General features: G+C 42.3%; 1 long non-coding RNA gene across 1 annotated transcript in view; it reads right to left on the reverse strand.

Annotated features, from left to right (window-relative positions):
* Positions 1-11,972, reverse strand: part of LOC310848417 — a 249,342-nt gene extending 237,370 nt beyond the window's left edge. The window contains exon 1 of the long non-coding RNA XR_014566341.1: positions 11,895-11,972. This is a non-coding gene — a long non-coding RNA (uncharacterized lncRNA). The remainder of the gene's footprint in view (positions 1-11,894) is intronic.
* Between the last annotated feature and the right edge of the window lie 515 nt (positions 11,973-12,487).

Here is a 12,487-nt window from a genome sequence, read left to right on the forward strand (position 1 = left end):
AAGCAAATAATTACAACGAAAGGTGAGGAAGTTGCAGTAGAAAATACAGTGGTACCTCGGGTTACATACGCTTCAGGTTACAGACTCCGCTAACCCAGAAATAGTGCTTCAGGTTAAGAACTTTGCTTCAGGATGAGAACAGAAATTGTGCTCCGGCGGCGCGGCAGCAGTAGGAGGCCCCATAGGCTAAAGTGGTGCTTCAGGTTAAGAACAGTTTCACGTTAAGTACGGACCTCCAGAATGAATGAAGTACTTAACCTGAGGTACCACTGTAATATAAAATGACAAAAAAGTTCTAAAGGCAGGGCTGGAACTGGCCGGAACTTAGTTTCAGAATCTCTTAGGTGGGTGGCATTGCCAATATAAGAGAACAAGGCAGCATTCATGGTAATTTCCAGCACCCCTTTTTCTTGAAAAATAGCACTGACTAAATGGTGAATAAAAAATATTGAGGAGGGAAGCTTGGATGCCCAAAGAACCATTATTAAGTGTCTGATGAGCCTTTCTGAAGACATTCAGTAACTGGAGTGTGAACATTAAAAAGGCCCTCTCTCGAATAAGAATGGAGGGGGGGGGGGGGAGAGAAAAATCCAAGTAAGTTTGCATGTAAAAGCAAACCTACCACTTTTCACACTCTGGAACAATAGGAGGACTGAAACGCAGCCATCCTTCAAAATTCACGGCTCTGGATTTTGCAATGCAGCTCTTCTGCCAAGTAACACATGCCAAAAATACTTAAGCTGTGGAAAATAACATGCAGAAATGCACTATCCCAGTGGTGTAGCGTGGGTTATCAGCACCCGGGGCAAGGCAAGTAATTTGCGCCCCCTAACCCATGGATTTGCGCCCCCTAACCCGTGGATTTCCCTAACCCCCAGATGTTGCGCCCGGTGCGGCCGGCCCCCCCTTGCACCCCCACGCTACGCCACTGCACTATCCTGAGGAAAGTGCTCTGCAAAAAAAATGTACCGTAGACAAAATTGCTGACAAAAATGTGTTTATTAGGATATAGTTGCACTAAAATGCTGGTGAATTCTCACACCATTTTTATTAGGAAAAAATACCACCTCATCTCATTTGGTGGGGGGCTCTGAGGAGAGGCCACTAAAGATGCCCTCAGGGTTTAGGGTGGGTATATATATAGGCCACACCTATATAGGATATATATAAACACACATACACACACATTTCCGAGCACAATTCAAAGTGTTGGTGCTGACCTTTAAAGCTCTAAATGGCCTCCATCCAGTATACCTGAAAGGGCATCTCCACGCCCGTTGTTCTGCCCGGACACTGAGATCCAGCGCCGAGGGCCTTCTAGAGGTTCCCTCATTGCAAGAAGTGAAGCTACAGGGAACCAGACAGTGGGCCTTCTCGGTAGTGGTGCCCACCCTATGGAACACCTTCCTATCAGATGTCAAGGTGATAAACAACTACAGTGGTACCTCGGGTTACATACTCTTCAGGTTACATACGCTTCAGGTTACAGACTCCGCTAACCCAGAAATAGTGCTTCAGGTTAAGAACTTTGCTTCAGGATGAGAACAGAAATCGTGCTCTGGCGGCGCAGCGGCAGCAGGAGGCCCCATCAGCTAAAGTGGTGCTTCAGGTTAAGAACAGTTTCAGGTTAAGAACAGACCTCCGGAATGAATTAAGTACTTAACCCGAGGTACCACTGTATCTGACTTTTAGAAGACATCTGAAGGCAGCCCTGCTTAGGGAAGTTTTTAATGTTTGATGTTTCATCGTGTTTTTTATATTCTGTTAGGAGCTACCAGAGTGGCTGGGGAAACCCAGCCAGATGGGCATGGTATAATAAATATTATTATTATTATTATTATTATTATTATTATTATTATTATTATATACCTTCCTTGCCATGGGATTGTGATCAATGAAGTTTTCCATTGAGGGAGGAGTGACTTTTTTAGATTTTGCATCATAGCTCATACTTTGCATTCGTTAAGGTTCGATTTCAATGATTAACATCTCAATTTAAAGGTTCTTGGCTAACAAGGAAAGACCTTTGCATTTGACCGTCCTCCACAATCCCAAACCCTAGATGGACTCATGGTCTGTCTCAGTTTAAGGCAGTTTTGTGTGTTTTCTATCCAAACCTCCCATTTATTTATTTTAAAAGAGCATGCTTTTTCTTTGTGAGGTAGCGAAAACACTCACAGTGACTGAACAGCATTTAATTCTTTCTTTTTTTAAAAAAAGTATCTGCTGGCACTTAATGCTGTTATATTTTCACACTCTTATCGCAAGCTGCTATGGCTTATGGAGACAATATTCACATCCCATCGGAGGCCATGCAAAATTCTACATGATATCTAAAGATTTCTTTAGAGTTGCTCATTTCTCTGCAGTAGTAAATTCACCAGCCAAGATATCCAACAGGAAAGAAGATGACATCAAGAGCAAAACAGCTCCGCGAGAGAATTTAATGTCACAATAATTACATGGTACATAGTGGAGGCCACACGACGATTAGGAATCCTAGCAGAGCTAATTAAGCAAGTCAAAATCGTTGCTTAAAGTAGTTTAATGTGCAAGATCACATGGCTTCTGGATCGCTAAGTACCATGAGGAATGCCCACTTGCAACAGAATTGGAAAACAAAAAGTGATCTTAGGCACGGTATGCCATTGGGTTGCACATACAGAGCACCCCCTGACACATGCACATCAAAACCTCCCAGCTCTTTGACAACAGTGCTGCCAGCATCTGACCTGTAATACCATTAGAAGCCGGTTTTCTGCGCTCTGACCCTGGAAAAGCTTTCTCCGAACTCGCTGCCATTTGGTAAAGAAGCAGCAGCAGCAAAACACTCCTTTAAAATCCCCTGCACTGCTTCATTTGTTGTGTATAGGCTTCACACAATAAATATCACGAGGCCTGGGGGTAATGTTATTTGGAGACCAAAGAAAAAGAGCTGAATGAACAAATACAACAGGACAGCCCTACAGGTAGTAGCGGCTGGCACACATATTAGCTTGCATCAGAGGCTGAACCATCAGAAAGTTGTCTTGGAAGGATATAGCAACCTCTTGGCTTTAACAAAAGGGCTTTGTATATTTGTTGTTCAATTCACCAATTGCTATTCTTTATTTACTGAACTTATATACTGTCTTTCTGCCAGGGCACCCAAGGCATTTTGGGTGGCTTACAGTAAGTACCACCCACTCTTATGTTTTGGATTCTGTAGACGTGGAGCCCAAATTTCATGGTCCATTCTTAGATAACCCACTATGGGGGGGGGATACTATATGTGGCCACAGTGACATACACTGGTACCTTGGGTTACAGACACTTCAGGTTACAGACTCCGCTAACCCAGAAATAGTACCTCAGGTTAAGAACTTTGCTTCAGATGAGAACAGAAATCATGCTGCCATGGCATGACGGCAGTGGGAGGCCCCATTAGCTAAAGAGGTGCTTCAGGTTAAGAACAGTTTCAGGTTAAGAACAGACCTCCAGAATGAATTAAGTTCTCAACCCAAGGTACCACTGTACTTGGGAACTGCGGCACGCTGTGCAAGGCCAAAATTTGGTGCACGTGAACCCACCCACCATTGTTCTGCCGTTGCAAAGGCATGTAAGGAGATGCCCAGCTTTGGGAAGGAGGCACAAAGGCTCTGGCAGGGTCCTAGAGCCCTTCCATTACCTCCCCAAAGCTGAGAAGATGCTAACTATGCTATGAGAAGGAGGCAGGAGGAATCTAGGGTGCTGTCAGGGTCCTCCTGCCTGCATCCCCAAACAAGTGTTTACTAGGGTTTGGGAAAGAGGTTGGAGGACTCTAGGACCTTTTCAAAGCCTCACATCTCTATCTCAAAGCTCAGTGTCTCACTTACCAGACTTTGAAGAAGAAGAGAAGAAGAGTTTGGATTTGATATCCTGCTTTATCACTACCTGAAGGAGTCTCAAAGCGGCTAACATTCTCCTTTCCCTTCCTCCCCCACAACAAACACTCTGTGAGGTGAGTGGGGCTGAGAGACTTCAAAGAATTGAGGTACCAGCTGTATCAGTAGCACTGTTGTCACTACTCAGAAACCACAGGTATGGGCCTAATTCTGAGTCAGCAGTCAGAGACCATTAAAATCTAAGTGTCAGGGACCATGCTGAGGAGGGTTGCACTGAGGAGGAATGGTGGGAGCCTCCCCCTACTCCTGCTCCTGTATCTTCCCAGAAGCAGGAGGAAGTATAGATTTGGAACAGTGGTTTGCAGAGGGACATAGTTCTGAAGGCAGAAGCTGGGAAGTACTGGATAGGGAACAGCTAGAAGAAGAAACACTGGAAGAGAGAGAGAGTTAACAGATTCAGTGTCTCTGGACAGCATTCCACTCAGCCCAAGGTCAAGAAGAGCTCAGAAAGTGTCAGAAAAAGAAAGCACAAAAAGGTATAAGCTCATTTTACAAGATATAGGAGTGACATAGATTAATAGGGACAGAAGGGGGTGTATTCCTTAATTGGGAGCACCACCATTTCTAGGAGATATGTTCTTTGTTCTCTCGCTGTGATTATTAAAGTTTCTAACTGCTAAGGCATTCCTTTCTTTGATCTTCTTATCTACTGCCACGGGGGGAGGAAGCCAATTTCCTGAAGCCTGACACTAAGACACCTAAACCAGGACCCCCAGAAACTGTGACTATACCAGGAGATGTCTACACAAACACAAAAGACATCTCCTTTCATCCAGGCAAGAGACATTATCATGGTTCAAGAACTTGTTTCAGCTAGGCAAAAGCACTTGAAGAGCACTGGAGCAGGGCGAATGAGGGGTGCAGCCTGAGCAGGGGGTGTTGCCAAATGAGAAATTTTGGGGGGAGGGGAGGAGAGATAAAGATACTCAGAGAGCTGAGCATCCTTGATTATTTTTTTTAAGGCAAGCCAACCCTCAACCCAAACCTGAAAATTTCTAAGAAATTCACCCCTACAATGTTCCCCCACCCACAACAAATCCAGACAAATTTGTGCGCAGCACTAGTTCTGCGTGAGATGATAGGAAGCCATTCGTCCATCTCACTTGGTATTGTCTACACAAAGTAACCTCATTTTCCTGGGCTCTTAAAGTCCTTGCCCCACCCAACCTGGAGACTACAGGGCTCAAACCTGGACCTTCTGCAGGCAGAGTAGGTGCTCTGTCACTGAGCTGCGGTCCTCTCCTTTTGCCATTCTCAGATTTCTGCTTCTTGATCTTTGTGTGATCAAACTGCTCGCACATTGGCAAAGCTAAGTAGGGTCTAGTATGGTTTTATATTGGAAGGGGAACCATATGCTGAGATTCCTGCATTGCAGGAGGTTGGATTAGATGACCCTTGGTGTCCCAACTATACAATTCTATGACGCCAGGACATGTGCTGCCTTTCAGATCCTTCCTCTAATCATTTACTCCACTTCCTATTGACCCACTTCCTACAAACTCCATTTTGGGCTCATGCTTGCCAAGATTCCATGAATACTTTAAAAGTAAATAATGTGTGTGTGTGTGTGTGTGTGTGTGTGTGTGTGTGTGTGTATTAATGGGGCTTCACATACCTTCTTTCATATATTGACTTGTGATGGGTGAAAATACATCCAGCAGAGGAGAGCTTTCTGTTTGTGCTTGCATTTGTGAATTCAGATGTGGCCTATAGGCATCTCTCTTCTCTAAATTAGCCGGTGCACTGTATGCCTGTTACTTTCAGGACTGCCAAAACACAGTAAGCCTTCCACCACCAGAAAACTCATTACACTGTATCAGAGAACAATGTAGTCATCCTCAAGCAAGGAGCATTACAATGAGAAGCAAAGAGCTGAAGAGGCAAAAGATAAACACAGAAAAGAAGAATGTAGCAATTTTAATTAACGGAACAGCATGGCTTAGACAACTTGGTAACGATGAGCGAATTAGACTGCTTTGCGCGCACGCACACGCACACACATGGGTTGGTTTAAAATCGAATGCAAAGATGATTTTTGAACCAAAGGGAGCCAAAGGCTGGGAATGAGTCTGAGCAAACTGTAGGAAAGGAAGACAGGGGACACTGACATAAAAATTGCAAGCACATTTTAGCCATTCCTGCTAATTATTGGGAAAGATTACAGCCGCTGAGCTACATGAGGGAAGAAATCTGACATAATGTATCACTGTTTGACAGCACTGTCTTAATTGAAATACCCCACTCAGAAAGCCTATGTCTGCATTGGAACAACTATGGGGAAATGAAGATCAGTAGGGAAAACACCCCATGCAACAGAAAATTGAATTGATTTTTGATATTCTTTTTGCTTCAAAAGAGATTATGCTTAAATCTATTTAGATAAGTTTAGACATAAGGGAAAACACTCTTAAAGGGATCTTAAAGTATGGCAGTGGTAAACTCAGGAGCACGTCTTTGGTTCTTCAACTTAATTTGCACAAATTAGCATATTGGAGACACAATTGTACACATGACTGCTTAAAAGCAAGCCTCATTGTGTTCAATGGGACTGACTCTCAAGCCAGTGGTTACAGGCACAAAGCCTGAGAATGTGTACTGAGTCAGGGGAGAGTTTGGTAAAGTGGTCATTGATGCTAACGATGCAATTAGCATAACAGAGCTTGTTGTGATGAAAAACAGCCTCATGTTAAGTTAAGTGATAAATAATGATAATTACTTTGCTTTTTTTATAGCGATTTGAGAATTTTGGTGACAATAATGATGGCTAACCTGTTGTTCTTACAATACTTTTAGAATGCTGGTAGTGGGGTGACAGGAGCCAGTAAAGTTACCAAACAGATTCTCTTTGCTTAGAATACTCTTTACAAACACCTTCGCTTTTACAGTCTTCTTCAGTAGACACTGGCTCAATATTGCGTTCAGTCTCTCCAGATCCAAGTCTTTTCCTTTCCTTTTCTTTGTCTACATAGTTTCTGTCTCTATGACAACCTGTAGTTGTTGCCATCTCTTTGTACCTTTTTCTGCAGATTGTCTGATAGAAGACAAAACAGCTGCCCCATCAATTAGCTCCAGGAACATTTGTTCATTGGCCTAATTGCATACAGAAGGGCCCGTTTCTCAGTGGCAGAACATCTGATTTGGCAGGAATAAGGTCTAGGTTCAATCTCTGATCTCTCCAGGTAGGTCCAGGAGAGACCCTTGCTGAAAACCCTTAGAGCTGCTGCCAGCCAGCTCCTAATTTGAAATAAGGCAGCATCCCACACTTGTGTGTTTAAATTGGCAGTATTTTTTTTAAGTCACTCTTGGTTGGTAAATTTATAGCACATCAACAACACGTATAGCTTGAAGTAGCAATTTCTTGGACAAATGGAATCAATCACCCCACTACCAAGAGCATACAAGGCGTACACAAGGTTTTGCTTTGGGTATGTGAAAACAATGCATCTGTCCCTCCCAAAATGAGGTGTCAGGCCATAATCAAAAGTGACTTCATAAAATGTTCTGGAGGTAGGGATGAAGGGGTAAGATTATTTTAGTTCAGCATTCTTTTTTATTTTATTTTATTTTTGGTATTTAGATATATACTCGGATAATGTTTATCAAAAATACATGTTTAAATATGCATTTTATTTTATTTTTTTTTTAAAAATTATTAAAGTTTTCAATAATAATACAATAAAAAGAAAAAAGGAAAAAGGAAAAATAAATAAATATGCATTTTATCTCAGTGGATGCATTTTTTTAAAAAAATCATGGTAAAACACACACATATGTGTTTTGATATTATTTTTGAAGCAGGAAAGGTATTCTAAAATTTGGAGAAGTGTGAAATGCAAAACATCATTTGGAATCTTGTTGATCACCTCTCCTACTGGGCAGCTATTTTTCCACAAGGTCCAACATCGATGCCGAAATCCAGCATCGCCTGAGCTCTGCGAGTGCAGCTTTTTCCCAGCTGAAGTGCAGAGTGTTTGAGGACCAGGACATTCACATGGAAACCAAAATGCTTTTTACAAAGCTATTGTGCTATCAACTTTACTGTACCCTTTCTACAGATTGATGCTTGCTCTAAAAACACAGGTTTTCCTGGGGAAAGCAGCAGGACAAAAACAAACAAAAACTATCGGACTCTGAGCTTTAAAGTGTGGACCTGTGCCTGAAAAGTGCGGTCTGGATGAGCCCGTAACTCTATCTTGAGGGGAAATGTAGATGTTTCATTTGCGAGTGTTATGAAAAGATTTTGACTATGGGAACCATATTGCCTCTGGATATATATTTAACAATTTGCACTCTGATATTCCCTGATGTCTACAGGGTAGATGAAGATGGTACACTTTTGTGAGACAATCCGTAAATACACAGGGAAAGGAAATCCTTTCTTCAAAGAAGATGCACTCTGAATTGGAATCACGTAGAAAGGATGGGTTGGGGAACAGAAGGTAGAGTGGCTCAGTTCACAGCAGATCTGAGAATACGTCAAAGCTCAAAGAGAATAGAATGAGTCCCTTGATTATTTCATATGGAGTCCTTGGGTATCAAAGGGAAGGCTCCTGCTTGCTCAACGGTGTGTATTCCATTCATTTAATGATAGGGGCATTTCTATACAGAGGTCTCATATCTGACTGGTGAAGGGGGAGCTCTATCACAAAATCTCTCTTTCTCTCTCTCTCTCTCTCTGTGTGTGTGTGTTGTATGCAAGGGGAAGAAAACAATGTAATTTGAATATTGGCACAGTAATCCTAAAAATATGGGCACACTGAATGATAGATGGCAGCCTTTACATAATGACAGATTGCTTATTGGTACTAATACTAACCTAGCAGCTTTCTGTTTTAACTCCAACTTACTGGAATTGACATTTCTTATTTCATGTAGGAAAATTATTTCCTCCCTCATCTCTGTAATGCCTCAAATCTTCCTGTTTATCTGTTCAGCCTCATAAGAACTGCCTTAGTGGAACAGGAGAACAATTCGTGGATTGCTGATCGAGTCTAAAAGCTATTTCAGACATGCATGTTGTGCATCGCTTGAGTTTTTGACACACTGTTATTCTGCAGTTTACAACTTCCAGCTAAGTGTGTGAATGGACTCTACTGGAAAAAAGGAGATGGATCCAGACTAACATGCATCTGCACTATACATTGAAAGCAGTATAATGCTCCTTGAAACACTAATGCTCTCCTTGGTTCCCCCTTCTAAAAATGGTCAGTTTTAGAGCCAGTTACCTGTTGAATCTCTGGCCAGTCTCACTAAGATTCACTTTTACTGAACTGCGTTTTCAAGCTATACCATCCACCGTCCTGGATGGACGATGCCATAGAAAGGTACAGGGTACCATACAAACGCAGATTCTGTATATGTTGGCAATCACAGTTGGAAGACATATTGCACTATTTACTATTTTGCCCACTATACATTGGACCTAGGAGGCAATTTCTTACCTTACCACCCGTACAGGAAAGATGTCTAACCCTGGCATAGAAGGTCCTATGGCTTCTTAGCAATGTAAACACTTCAATGACTCACAAAGTCACCCTTTTTGCTGTGGCGGCCAAAAAGATCAGAAAGAAGACCCTGGACGATACAACAGTGAACTGTAAGGGAGACATAGAGATATAAATAGAGACTGTTATTTGTGGTGTGGCACCCCTTTTGCTTGTATTTAGTTTTGATTCAGATTTGTCACTGCCAATGGCTAGTACAATAAAGTTATTTGGATGTGCTTAGGGGAAAATCTGTGATGGTGTATAGGTGGAACACTATATGGCTGTAGTGTGGCCCACTACAAGCAATCTGAGGCATATTTCATCTATGGATGCTTTCCGTATCCACCATCATCCCTTTCGTCCTCGCTGTGATGAGCCATTTTCCTGGTGTTTTGAAAGCAAGCTTAGAAGATTTCACTTTGCATTCCCTCCCATATCGATCAATTTGTAAATTTATGAACAATTTCATGCTCCATTATTACAGAACCTTGGGTGGATTAGGAGCACTTTAAAGACCTTAAAAACCCAAGATGGAATCGTGACAAATGCAACAGCTCATGACCATAGAGCCTAGAAATGGGCAGGAGAATAATGGAGACCCGCTAGACAGTAGAGATTTAGCAGGGTTGGGGAGCATAGAGGGAGATTAGAAAAGCTTATTTTCAAGCATCCTCATTTCTGGAAAATATTATGTTAGAGCTCTTCTCTTAGTCTGACCCAGCTGTCAGAGAAGATGGGCTTCTGAATTAAAATATTTCTAAATACAAACAAGTATTGGGAGTATTGAGTAGCTTGGAAATGCTTGCTAATTTATTAATCCCCTCCTATTTTTCATAGTCCTCAAGCTTGCTGTTTTCCTATCAAAATACTGAAAATCTTCTCAAATCGTAAACTTGGTCTGTCACAACCACAGTCTCTATGTGAAATAATATACAAATGACTTGATGTTTCTTATTTTAAAAAAAACCCAGACACACACACATAAAATGAATAAATTTTCCCCATATGTATTTTATCTGTCACTGTGAAATGAAGGAATCTGTTCCATATGCAGAGTCTAGGATGACAGGAATAACCAATCAGATTTAGACTGCACTTTTCCATTTCTCAACAATGGTCACAGTTAAGGTCTCAGTGAATAGCTTTGATTAATAACATTCTCTATATTGTATCATTTCCTGCACAGTACCTCATCAAAATGAATAACTTCAGAAGGCAGCTCAGAAAGAATTTCAGGTTTTGAGAGAGAGAGAGAGAGAGAGAGAGAGAGAGAGAGATCTATCACCGAAGATCAGCTTTGATTTATTTTCTTAATGATGAGTCATTCAACATGATGCTGACCAAGAACTGGAAACTATGGGTAAAACTAGCAGTCATGTGTCTTCAAAAGGTTAAAAGCAGCTGAGGAGATGCTATTCATTTTGGGACTGCAGCAGGGGGTCCCTGCAGCTGTTTCTTGAAACTCTGTTCCTCCCCAAGCACAAAGAAGATTTGATTGGGAACATGGTGGGTTCAAAGGGTGAATGGCTTCTCCCTGCTACCCCAGCCCAGCTGCTGTTTGTTACAATTACACAACCACTCATTGTGTGGTCATCCTCACATTTAGTTTGGCCCTATAAATAAACCCTTAAAAACTGAAATTATGCAGATACTGCAAGTCAGGCCAGACACAATCTTGCATCACTTCCAGAAAGATTTAATGATTGCCTGTGATGAGTCTCAGAGGGAAGAGTGTCCCATCAGAGGTGGACTTAGATGTCAGGGACTGGTCAGAAGAGAAACGGTGGAGACCACCTCCCCATCCTGACCCTTCCAGGGAGAAGGAAGAGGAAGACAGTATAGATTTACAACAGGGGTTTGAGGGAGGTAGCAGCTCAGAGGCAGATGAGGGGGAAAGTTGGGAAATCATGGGAGAGGAGTAGGCAAAGCTGGAGCAGCAGCTGACTGACACGTTGTCATTAGAAAGCACTCCAGACCTACCATCTCCCAGAACCCAGCAAGCCTTAAAAGTAGGAGAGCAAAGAGCTCGAAGACAGAGGGCACTTAGTGGCACACATAGAAGAAGTGATGAGGTTGGCGAATGAGGAAGTAGGAGAGATTGGTGGTGGATATTCACTCAGGACAATGCCATTATCCAAGAGGCTGTGTTCTATAGCCTCTCTCTGTAAAGTTTGGGGGGGGGGGGAAGGACTGTATGAAACTTTTCCTTGTCTTTATACTATTCTGGGCAACCAGCCAGGAGCCACTAACAGCACCCTGACAGCAGAGAGCAATAGCCATTCAAATTACCTACCTTCCAACCTTTCTTGAGAAAGGAAATGTGGTTGTATGAATCCGTCCCAAAGTCACACATAGAGTTGATTAGTTGATGGGTACAAGGTTTGCTATTGGCCTCAACTTGGTGGGTTACAAACTGGCAAACCAATCAAAAACTTTTTCCCAATAGTAAAAGTTAATATATCCTCAAAATAAAACTATTCATCACCTATTATGGAGATCCATCTTGACAGGGCTGAGATGCAGTCTGACTGTTAACTGTTTCTGGCTTTAGCAAGACTTAAAGCAGATCCTCTTTATGACATCACACATGGCATATTTGCATTCAACCTAGACTATCTCCATGCCAACAGCAATGGCCAGTAAACTTCTGCAGCCAAGTAACCATCAGCCTGACTACCCAGTGGTTTCTACTTAGACTATTGGATATTTATTTTTTGCTCTCATGATCAAAACCTGAAGAAGAGCTGTGTATAATCTGAAAACCTGCTTCCACTGTTAAAGTAAGCTAATTGTCAGGGACTGGGCAGCCAGGAGCTGCTGACAGCATCCTGACATTAAGGGAGCGTGACCAGTTCACTCACATGGGGCATGGAGCCTATTGGATGGTGCAGGAGATGCCACAATTATGATTTAAAATGGAGCAGAAGTGTGTGGGGGGGATTTTGGACTCACACTGCTGAAATTTGAGCCCCAAAGTCAGCCACTGGCTCCATAACTGGCTCAATAACAGCCATGAAGAAAGAATCTCTGCATGCCCTTGTTTCAGGCATAGGTATAATAATCGCATGGATGCTTGTA

The sequence above is a fragment of the Podarcis gaigeae genome (genome assembly GCF_964106915.1).
Source record: "Podarcis gaigeae genome assembly, chromosome: 7".
Lineage (NCBI taxonomy): Eukaryota > Metazoa > Chordata > Lepidosauria > Squamata > Lacertidae > Podarcis > Podarcis gaigeae.